Here is a 12,439-nt window from a genome sequence, read left to right on the forward strand (position 1 = left end):
TTTTCACATGGTAAAGCTGCCCATTCCTCTTGGCAAAAAGCCTCCAGTACCTGTAAATTCTTGGGCTGTCTTGCATGAACTGCAGGTTTGAGATCTCCCCAGAGTGGATCAATGATATTGAGGTCAGGAGACTGAGATGGCCACTCCAGAACCTTCACTTTATTCTGTTGTAGCCAATGACAGGTCGCCTTGGCCTTGTGTTTTGGATCATTGTCGTGTTAAAATATCCAAGTACGTCCCATGCGCAGGTTGAATGCAAATGTTCCTCCAGTATTTTTTGATAACATACTGCATTCATCTTGCCATCAATTTTGACCAAATTTCCTGTGCCTTTGTATCTCACACATCCCCAAAACATCAGCGATCTACCTCCGTGTTTCACAGTGAATGGTGTACCTTTCATCATAGGCCTTGTTGACTCCTCTCCACATTAAGTGTTTATGGTTGTGGCCAAAAAGCTCAATTTTGGTCTCATCACTCCAAATTACTTTGTGCCAGAAGGTTTGAGGCTTGTCTCTGTGCTGTTTGGCCTATTGTAAGCAGGATACTTTGTGGCATTTCTGTAGTAATGGCTTTCTTCTGGTGACTCGACCATGCTGCAGCCCATCTTTCTTCAAGTGCCTCCTTATTGTGCATCTTGAAACAGCCACACCACATGTTTTCAGAGAGACCTGTATTTCACCTGAAGTTATTTGTGGGTTTTCCTTTGCGTCCCACACAATTTCCCTGGCAGTTGAGGCTGAAATTTTAGTTGGTCTACCTGACCGTGGTTTCATTTCAGCAGAACCCCTCATTTTCCACTTCTTGATTAGAGTTTGAACACTGCTGAAAACAAAATATGGTTGCGCTCTAAACCCTCAACCTTATAAAACGTGATGATAAGTGATCTGTGAGTGAAAACTCAAAAAATAGTCCCACATGTAAATTAATAACTCTGTGAATGTTCAGTGACGGTAAATCAGAATTCCAATGATGGTCACTCAAACTTCCAATCGAAAAATCCTTAGCAAATAGTGAGTATATCAACTTGTGAACAGTTCCAAGAAATGAGTGTGACTTTGCTTGACAGACCCACCACCATAAGAAATGTGTGCTTACCAGCTGCACAGACAAGTAATGCCTGTGGCTAACAACCAGCCAGGGCCTTTTTCTCAGTGGTATTCCAATATCGGTTCAATCACCGCATCTGTGGGGGGTCTTCTGGTCCAGACCTTATACTGAACGAACCCTCCGCTGTGAGCTTGTATACAGCTCAGTGCATGATGGTGCAAACGTGGCATAGAAAGAAATAATAAAAAATGGCCATAGGTAAAACCCGCTTGGTTTTTATTAAATATTAAAAGCACAAATGCCTATTAGGCGTAAATATAACAATAGATAAAAAAATGCTGCCAGCTGGCTGCAATACACACGCCCGTGCTAACAAACAATGGGACGTAGCACGCGGTGACATCAGCACGTCGCTCCTCCCGACGCATTTCGTCAGAGGTTTGACGTTGTCTTGGGGCACAGGTGGCGTACTGACGCACCGCTTAATATACACAAACCAAGCGTCATTCTGAATCATAGGTGGCCAGCTGTGGAGCGCCATTTTGGATGAGGGAAGACAAATTACTAATGCCAGAAGTACTCTATACATTAAGCCTAAAGGATCTGAGCCATAGTATATATATATATATATATATATATATATATATATATATATCTGTTTTAATTCTCATCTCAATGGCCAAGGTGTCCCCACATGGCAAAACCGCTGTATCACAGCGGATTCATCATTTATATCCCTTTCCTGTTTTATGCAGTTCAACTACCTTTTCCCGCAGAAACTTTGACAATTCTTTTGCTTTCCCCATGACTCAAAATCCAAAAACGTCAGTAAAGCACTGGATGAAAGATGCAAGGGTCTGTCAGGAGTCCAGAAACTCATTGACTTTTTATATACACACACTAATTACAAGCAAACAGATCACAGGTGAGGATGGTTACCTTTATTAGCCATTCAAACCCCTTTGTGTGAACTTGTGTGCATGTTATCATGGCAAAATCACCAGGGTATGTAAACTTTTGTTTAGAGTCATTTGGTAGTTTCTGTTCTTATTATGACTTAAAAAGAGTAAACACAGTTGATTGATAATAAATGGCTTCAGCCAAACAGTAACCATGAGTGAAAGAAAAGTTTTTGAGTTATCATTCATATTCTCTGAAAATGGCCAAGAACTCATAAATTCTGCCAGGGTATGTAAAAGTATGAGCACAACTGTATATATACAGTCAGTCAAGTATATAGACTGGGGGGGGACCCACACCATTTTTTTTAATGATTCTTTATGTATATTGCCGAGATCCGGCAATACATTGCAGCCGCAATTTTAAATTACATTTTTTCCTTTAGAAATGTAATTTTGCTGCCGGACTGTTATGAACATGGAAAAGATGCACTACGTTACAGGCAAACTAAGGGGACCCCCAGGCATGATATTTAAAGGAATTTTTCATTTTTATTGTTTCACTTTATGCATTATTGGAATCACTGCTACTGAAAGTGAGTATTGATACATGTCCCCTGGGGCAGTACCTGGGTCCCCATACACTTGTTTATGGTAATAACTTGCATATAAGACTTTAAAATTAGCACTTTTTGTTTTTCATGTTTGTGTCCCATAGAAACTAACGGTGTTCGCTTGTTCGCTATAATTTTTTGCCGAACCGGGGGGTGTTTGGCTCATCCCTACCGCAGACATGCACAGTGCTGGATCCAGATGTGCTGGATCAAGACAGAGTATCTGTCTTTGAGGTGAAGATGGCAGATTGGATGGTAGGAACTGAGGAGGGTGTAGGAATACTAATTCTATCTTGTAGCTCATGAAAATGACAGAGTGGACCCAGAGGTCAAAGACATCTCTGATCCAGACTGGTGCAAATGCCAATGTTATGCCACTCCAGAGAGTGAGGGCATCCCTTCATTATGAAGACTTCTGAGTAAGCTTAGAGAGTTTTGGGGTCCAAGGTTTGCTATGAAATAATGTACCCACCTTTGACATAGAGGAGGACACCTGGTGGCATGACAGAACCTCTTTCTGTGAGGAGTGGTAGTAGTAATAGCAGTAATAGGCTTAAAGTGTAAGTCCATCCTAAAGCCTCGTACACACAACAGATTTTCGGAGAACCGTTCGTCTGTTTTTTGTTGCATGCTAGTCTCATGTAAAAAGTGAAGAAGTTACTAACCATACAAAAATTCTCGTACGACAGAATACAACTTCAGAAATGACGTAAGGTGTTGACTAGTTTTGTATGTATTCTCTATCGTTTCTGAGCATGCATAATCGGACGTTGAGGTCGTGTAAGACAAAAATGTTATAGTCTGCATATCCAGCTTTTGTCTTAAGAATCAGCTGCCAAAAGCACTATACTAACGATCCGAAAATTGGCAGGTCGTTCATCAGACTAAATTTTACTTCCAATTTTCCCATCGTGTGTTTGGGCCCTAACACTAAAATCCCTGCATCTACAGACATCCACGATCTAACACTAACTTATCTAGCCCTGTAAAGAAGAAATCAGTATACATACCTTTTTTGAAGCCAATCCGGTCTCCAGTGGCGCAAGCTCTGCAGAGGACACAGCGGCTGTGTAATGAATGGGGAGTGACATCAACCATAGACTTACTATTGGGCTTCCGTTGTCAGCTGTGTCCTCTGCACCCGCCTACACAGGGAAGCTGTGGCTGACAGCTCAGCCTGGGATGAGATCTGCTTAAAAAAATGTATGTATACTCATTTCTTCTTTACAGGGCTAGATAGGTTAGTGTTAGATCGTGGATGCCTGTAGATGCAGGGATTTTAGTGTTAGTGTAAACTTCTACTTTAAGCTGCATTTTGTGAGCTAAAAGTACCTTCTCCCCTTTGGTAACTTCCTTGACAAATGTATCAGGGAATTCACCAAAGAGGCATTTACCATGGAAAGGCATGCATAAAATAAGCCAAACCAAGCCTTTAGCCACAAAATTTTGTTCATATGCAAAGAGAGCAATGTCAACCTATTGACCTGGCAAAGTACATTAACTAGTGCATCAATACACAATAGCAGCAATTATTTAGAAATAATTAAGGTAAAGTGTGTTTGAATATCGTTGTCGGGAGGTTGGGGTCCTACTTCTATTTTGGCCCCCCTACTAGTCAATGCTAGTAGTCATGGCTTTTCCCCTGTCCTTCCTTTACCCAATGCAACTGTACCAGGATACTGTATGATTATATACTTATTGTTTTTTTTAGATGATTTTATGAACAATATCAGATACTGCTGGCTTCTGAAGGAGTAGATAATGTCCATGAAGTCAATATTTTATGATATAATTGCATTATCTGGTTATTAGCTGATTTTTTGCATTTTGATTTCTTACAAAACTATGTACCATATATTGCAAATACTTTATGGATGTTGTTTATCAACAAATAAATAGTATTTTATGTAACATGATGTACCTCCAAAGTCCCATAAGCCATTTATATTTTTTATCTTTCTTTTTTTATTAATATATCTTTTGTTTCAATTTTTATCACAGGAATTATAAAAATCCCCAATGCAATTCACAGTGACAAAGGCATGAAGGTATGCTTTCTTAATTCACTGTATGGATGTGGCACTGAGTTCTTTTAACATACTCAAGATTGTGACTAAATAGCAGCACTTAAGGCATGAGCTGCACTTGTCCTAGCAGAGCAGGGTCTTCAAAGACAGGGTTATGTTCTCTGTTAATGTATTCATACCATTTAGCTACAATCTGAGAAATGGACACAGCCCCAATTGCTGGTTGTAAGGCAGGGCTAGTGAGAGCAAAGGTTGATTCCAGTAAGGTTTCAAAGAGTCTCTCAACAGAATCCTTCAAGGATAGAACATCCTCAACAGGAACTGTGAGATGGTTGTTGAGAAAAAAAAGCAGGATCCACTACTGGAACAGACCATTTTTTCATAAATTCTTTTTCCATGGGCTTGTCAGAAGGCTTGTCTCCCAGCAGCCAGCAGTTTCTAATAGACAGTCTCCAAGTGATGCTAACTGCTGGAAGGGTACTTAAGTCCCTCTTATGCTGATACACCTTGCCTTAGTGTTTTGATTTCCTTGCTGTGCTAAGTCTGATGCTATTGCCATTTATCTTGCTCCTGCTCCTGATCTCCGCCAAGGGATCGAAGGGCTCAGGTGAGTAAAATGGGTGGCTGGGGGGCCGGTCAGTGACAGAAGTTTTTTCACCTTAATACATAGGATGCATTAAGGTGAAAAAACACGAGGGTTCACAACACCTTTAAGTTCTTCTGACATAATAGTTTGAATGTACAAAGCATGCGATATCACAGAAAATCACTGAAAGTAATACTTAGTGCCCAGTAGTAGTACTATATCAAAGAAAATAGGCAGAACCAGTTAATAAAGTCAAACCTATTATATTGTCACCTGATATGCTTAGTTACAATGTAAGCATAGAAATGAATTAACAATGGTGATTACACAATTTGGCATACAGGGTTATTAGTAATAATGAATAGGGGTGTCCAAAATAGACTGTAAAAAGAGGTGTGCCACATCCCAAGTAAACATGGAAATGGAGGATCCCCCTAGGGGTGGGACTTTAAAGGCACTACCAAAACGTAAGGCATATATATCAAAAATGTAAAGTTTATTAAATACATGGAAAACATATAATGAAAATATGATAAAAGCAAGGATGCATCATGTGGTACAAACGTTTTACCAAAATGACAAAATACATATAATCCCAAACCCAACGACGTTTCAGAGATGAATTGTAGTCTCCTTCATCAGGGGTTTTCACAGGGAGTACAATATCTATGAGATTCAAATATATAAAGATCAACAGATAGATCGTAACACCTGAAAAATGCATATATAATGAATACAAAAGATATAATGGTACTCACATCATAATCGCCAAAAAAGTACATAAATGCATCCAAATAAGATCATAAAAGAAGATGAGGCATGGAGTCTCCCACAGATCCCGTCCAATAGATGGCAATCAAAAATAGAGACAAGAACAAGGCCAGTACGTAGAAGGCGAGTAACATCCGAACAACCCCACTGGGTTCCGAAAAATCAGACCCTAGGCAGGGTGACATGTGCACTGGGGCCCAAAAGAGAAAGGAGGATCTGCAAAGGAGAAGGAAAGCACGGGACAAAGATAAGAATAAAAAAATAGCAAAGTATCTAAAGACGGGGGGTGAGTGTATGCATGGGCAGGTGGAGATACTATAGATTCTCCAACCATAACAAACATTTAAAATTGCATCAGACCTACCCAGGTTAGCAGGTGGGAGCACTCACAGGCCAGTGACAGGGTGGGGGAGGCAGTTGTGAGGTCAGGAAGGACGCACAAATGAACTGCTGTCTATTGATAGTGCTGTAGAGAGATAAGAGACGCCCAACAAAACATATATGTCAGGAGAAAGCTTGTAGCTAAGCTAGTTGGTGTATCACAGAGAGCAGCCATTGAGTGTACAAAGAGGGAATGTGTGTTGTAACTTACCTAGACAAAGATTCATCCAAGGAGCGTCATGCCCCAGGCCCTACCTGAACTGCTCTGACAGCTGATATATATAGATCCCCGTGCTCAGCTGTTCAGCAAATGCCGAACAGCTGAGTAACTCCTCCCCTGGACCACACCTCCAGAGGCAGGGCCCCCCAAGTCGCCACTGCACTGCGTCTCCCCACGGCGCAGGCGCAGAGGATGCCACGCGCCACGCGTCAGCCAAGCCGTCCCCATGTCATGAGAGAGCGGGCACGACGCAGTAACGTCCCACCGGTGTGGCAGAGATACCTTTATGATGGGGTCGCCATGGAAACCAATGGGAGGGGGTGTCCGCAAGAAAAAGCGGAAACTTGATCCCTGGAGGCACTCATAGAGTCCTCCCTGCCACGCCTAATCCCCGGCAAGGGATCAATGGGATAAAAAGGAAGGGAAAAAAGAGACTGGTAGTTCCATTACTTTTCCATACCTCCCGAACTGAAGCCATCCAGAAAGGGCCTGAAACACATAGCATCATTCAACCCGGGTGGACGGGTAGCCTTCAAGTTATATATCCACGCAGCTCGAGCTGGAGGAGACCCTTGTTCCAGTCTCCTCCTCTCGAACTGGGGTGGATATGGTTCAAAATCAAAAATTTGATCTTGGGGAAGACCCCTGAATGGACCAGAGTGGTATGTCTCCCCAGAGGCAAGTCTGGGTTACAGATCTGCATACTGTGAATGTGTCGGTATGCTCTTTTCCAAAAGGGAAGCTTAGTCTTTCCAATGTAAAAGCATCCGCAGGCACATTTCAGAAGGTAGACAACCCCAAAAGTTTGACAGTTCGCAAAATGTCGGGGTTTCAGAATTTGCTCATTAGGTAAAGTTGGGCTTCTGCTGGTATCCATGTACCTACAGTAGCCACATGCCCCGCACATATAGGTACCCCTATATTTGCAGTGAACGACCTCACTTTCTCCCCTATATTCACTTCTAACCAATTTGGAGGCAATTGAAGTTGCTTTTCTGAAAGTGAAAAGGGGGGCCTCTGGCAGTAAACATCTTAAGTTAGGGTCCATTGTGAGAATGTGCCAATATTTGGAAACAATTTTACGAATTTCAGCATGTTGGTTACAATTTTTGGTTATGATTCTCAGAAGATTATCTGATTTAATGGGCCGTTGGGCGTAAAAGAGATCCTGTCTACTACGGATGGTAGCAAGTCGGAACGCCTTTTTCAATAACGTAATGGAGTAACCCCTCAGCAGCAGCCTATCACGCAATTTACCTGCTTCGAGGCGAAAGACCTCATCATTAGTACTGTTATGTCTCACCCTTAAATATTGACTGTAGGGTATAGATTTGATCAGGGTCTCTGGGTGAAAGCTGGAGGCATGCAGAATGTTGTTGCCTGCGGTGGTTTTGCGGTAAAGGCTGCTGCTGAGTGTGCCGTCAGTGTTCCTCGAAACCTGCACATCAAGAAATGAGATGGTATTGGTGTCAGAGGACATGGTAAAAGCAAGGTTGAATTCATTGCGGTTCATACGTGCCAGACATTGGTTAAGCAATTCGAGAGGGCCATCCCAGATGGTAAAAATATTGTCGATATACCTAAACCACACTAGAAGGTGGTCTGTGTACATCGACAAAGCTTCATCATTCAAAAACATGTTCTCCCACTCCCCCAGGTACAGGTTGGCATAGGATGGGGCACAACAAGTCCCCATCGCTACCCCCTGCACCTGGAGATAGTGGGAGCCGCTGAATGTGAAGACATTATGATAAAGGATGTATTCAAGGAGTGAAAGAATAAATTCATTATATCCCCAGTCCACATAACTACTTTGAAAGATGGTATGCCTCACAGACGCCACCCCTTTGTGGTGGGGGATGGAGCTGTAGAGAGCCTCCACATCTATGGTGACGAGGAGGGCCCCGTCTGGAATCACTAGATTTTCAATGATTCTAAGGAAGTGGATTGTGTCCTTAACATAAGACTGTAGAGAGGCTACATAGGGTTTGAGGTTTTTGTCAATAAGGCGACTGGCATTCTCACTAATGGACCCTCTGGCAGATATGATTGGTCTACCTGTAGGATTCTGTGAAAGACAAAAACAGAACATTCCATAGCTCAACTCACCAACCAGTCTGCCAACTGACCAAATTAACCTGTCCAACAGTCTGCGTTAAAAACAGGGGTTTAGTTAGCATGCATTTGCAAACGCATGCATAAGCTGCAAGGCCTCTTCACGGCACCCTGTGTATGCTTGCAGTCCTAACACTACTGAATTTATAAGCGTCTCCACAATGGAAGCACATGCATTAAATGGATAGATGAGGGGCAGGTGGGCCTGGAGGTAGCCCAATCCCCCTTAAAGGAAACAGGAGCACACTGGACACCTAGCAAGAGCACAATGGCAGCAAAGGTGTACAGCGTGTCTCCAGACCAATATATACCAAAAACAAACAAATGGCCCCTGCCCCCACCTATAACTGGCCTTCACAGCAAGGAGCACATGGAAGGGCTATCACATGAAAGACAAAAACAGAACATTCCATAGCTCAACTCACCAACCAGTCTGCCAACTGAGCAAATTGCCCTGTCCAACAGTCTGCGTTAAAAACAGGGGTTTAGTTAGCACGCATTTGCAAACGCATGCATAAGCTGCAAGGCCTCTTCACGGCACCCTGTGTATGCTTGCAGTCCTAAGACGACATTATGGACCTTGGGCAATGAGTAGAAAGTTGGTACTCTAGGAAAGGTCGTTCTGATATAGTCCCAGGTTGTTTTGTCGATAATGTTATTAGAATAGGCTTGGTACTTTGTAGAATTCCAGATTATATTTTTGGACTATATCAGGAGTTATTTTTCTGTAGCAATTTTTGTTTTTTTAAGTTTTTGGAAAACATGGCAACGTATTGTGTATTGTCCATAAGGACAATATTTCCCCCTTTGTCCGCAGGTTTGATTGTAAAAGAAGCATTTTCACTGAGAGATTTTAAGGCTTGCTTTTCAGAAGGATTGATATTGGTTACCCTGAGAGGGTTTACGTGAAGTTTACCAATAGTGGCAGGGAGAACCCTATGAGTGCCTCCAGGGATCGAGTTTCTGCCTTTTCTTGCGGACACCCCCTCCCATAGGTATCCATGGTGACCCCGTCATGAGGTATCTCTGCCGGGACGTCACTGCGTCGTGCCCCTCTGCGTCACTCTCTCATGACGTCTGCACGCGTGCGCCGTGGGGCCGGCTCGGCTGCCATGCTGTCCATGCGGCGCGCCGTGGGAAGATGCAGCACAGTGGCGACTCGTGGGGCCCTGCCTCTGGAGGTGTGGTCCAGGGGAGGATTTACTCAGCTGTTCGGCATTTGCTGAACAGCTGAGCACGGGGGATCTATATATATCAGCTGTCAGAGCAGTTCAGGTAAGGCCTGGATGAATCTTTGTCTAGGTAAGTTACAACACACATTCCCTCTTTGTACACTCAATGGTAGGGATGAGCCGAACATCCCCCTGTTCGGTTCGCACCAGAACTTGCGAACAGGCAAAAAATTTGCTTGAACCCGTTAAAGTCTATGGGACACAAACATGAATATTCAAAAGTGCTCATTTTAAAGGCTTATATGCAAGTTATTGTCATAAAAAGTGTTTGGGGACCTGGGTCTTGCCCCAGAGAACATGGATCAATGCAAAAAAAAGTTTTAAAAACGGCCGTTTTTTAGGGAGCAGTGATTTTAATAATGCTTAAAGTGAAACAATAAAAGTGTAATATTCCTTTAAATTTCGTACCTGGGGGGTGTCTATAGTATAAAAAAATAAACAGAAAAAACAGCGCTGGCAACTGGCACACTATAAATATGAATGTAGCTAAAAGTGGTTAATATCACTATATATATGTGACTAGTAGGGATGAGCTTCGAGTTCGAGTCGAACTCATGTTCGACTCGAACATTGGCTGTTCGCCGAACAGCGAACAATTTGGGGTGTTCGTGGCAAATTCGAATGCCGCGGAACACCCTTTAAAAGTCTATGGGAGAAATCAAAAGTGCTCATTTTAAAGGCTAATATGCAAGTTATTGTCATAAAAAGTGTTTGGGGACCTGGGTCCTGCCCCAGGGGACATGGATCAATGCAAAAAAAAGTTTTAAAAACGGCCGTTTTTTCAGGAGCAGTGATTTTAATAATGCTTAAAGTCAATCAATAAAAGTGTAATATCCCTTTAAATTTCGTACCTGGGGGGTGTCTATAGTATGCCTGTAAAGGGGCGCATGTTTCCCGTGTTTAGAACAATCTGACAGCAAAATGACATTTCGAAGGAAAAAACTCATTTAAAACTACCCGCGGCTATTGCATTGCCGACAATACACATAGAAGTTCATTGATAAAAACGGCATGGGAATTCCCCAAAGGGGAACCCCAAACCAAAATTAAAAAAAAAAAAATGACGTGGGAGTCCCCCTAAATTCCATACCAGGCCCTTCAGGTCTGATATGGATATTAAGGGGAACCCCGGCCAAAATTAAAAAAAAAAAATGACGTGGGGTTCCCCCTAAATTCCATACCAGACCCTTATCCGAGCACGCAACCTGGCAGGCCGCAGGAAAAGAGGGGGGGACGAGAGTGCGGCCCCCCCTCCCTCCTGAACCGTACCAGGCCACATGCCCTTAACATTGGGAGGGTGCTTTGGGGTAGCCCCCCAAAACACCTTGTCCCCATGTTGATGAGGACAAGGGCCTCATCCCCACAACCCTGGCCGGTGGTTGTGGGGGTCTGCGGGCGGGGGGCTTATCGGAATCTGGAAGCCCCCTTTAACAAGGTGACCCCCAGATCCCGGCCCCCCCCCTGTGTGAAATGGTAAGGGGGTACTTATACCCCTACCATTTCACGAAAAAAGTGTCAAAAATGTTAAAAATGACAAGAGACAGTTTTTGACAATTCCTTTATTTAAATGCTTCTTCTTTCTTCTATCTTCCTTCATCTTCTGGTTCTTCTGGCTCTTCTGGTTCTTCCTCCGGCGTTCTCGTCCAGCATCTCCTCCGCGGCGTCTTCTATCTTCTTCTCCTCGGGCCGCTCCGCACCCATGGCATGGGGGGGAGGCTCCCGCTCTTCTCTTCTTCTTTTCTTCTCTTCTTCTCTTCTTCATTTTCTTCTCCGGGCCGCTCTGCAATCCATGCTGGCATGGAGGGAGGCTCCCGCTGTGTGACGGCGCTCCTCGTCTGACAGTTCTTAAATAACGGGGGGCGGGGCCACCCGGTGACCCCGCCCCCCTCTGACGCACGGGACATGACGGGACTTCCCTGTGGCATTCCCCGTGACGTCACAGGGAAGTCCCGTCAAGTCACCGTGCGTCAGAGTGGGGCGGGGTCACCGGATGGCCCCGCCCCCCCGTTATTTAAGAACTGTCAGACGAGGAGCGCCGTCACACAGCGGGAGCCTCCCTCCATGCCAGCATGGATTGCGGAGCGGCCCGGAGAAGAAAATGAAGAAGAGAAGAAGAGAAGAAAAGAAGAAGAGAAGAAAAGAAGAAGAGAAGAGCGGGAGCCTCCCCCCCATGCCATGGGTGCGGAGCGGCCCGAGGAGAAGAAGATAGAAGACGCCGCGGAGGAGATGCTGGACGAGAACGCCGGAGGAAGAACCAGAGGAGCCAGAAGAACCAGAAGATGAAGGAAGATAGAAGAAAGAAGAAGCATTTAAATAAAGGAATTGTCAAAAACTGTCTCTTGTCATTTTTAACATTTTTGACACTTTTTTCGTGAAATGGTAGGGGTACTTATGTACCCCCTTACCATTTCACACAGGGGGGGGAGCCGGGATCTGGGGGTCACCTTGTTAAAGGGGGCTTCCAGATTCCGATAAGCCCCCCGCCCGCAGACCCCCACAACCACCGGCCAGGGTTGTGGGGATGAGGCCCTTGTCCTCATCAAC

The 12,439-nt window shown here is 44.1% G+C and overlaps 1 protein-coding gene across 1 annotated transcript in view; it reads left to right on the forward strand.

Moving 5' to 3' along the window:
* The window catches only part of LOC141118318 (uncharacterized), a 711,411-nt gene that overhangs the window by 459,635 nt on the left and 239,337 nt on the right, over nt 1–12,439 (forward strand). The gene's annotated exons all lie outside the window — the stretch shown is intronic.

The sequence above is a fragment of the Aquarana catesbeiana genome, linkage group LG01 (assembly GCF_042186555.1).
Source record: "Aquarana catesbeiana isolate 2022-GZ linkage group LG01, ASM4218655v1, whole genome shotgun sequence".
Lineage (NCBI taxonomy): Eukaryota > Metazoa > Chordata > Amphibia > Anura > Ranidae > Aquarana > Aquarana catesbeiana.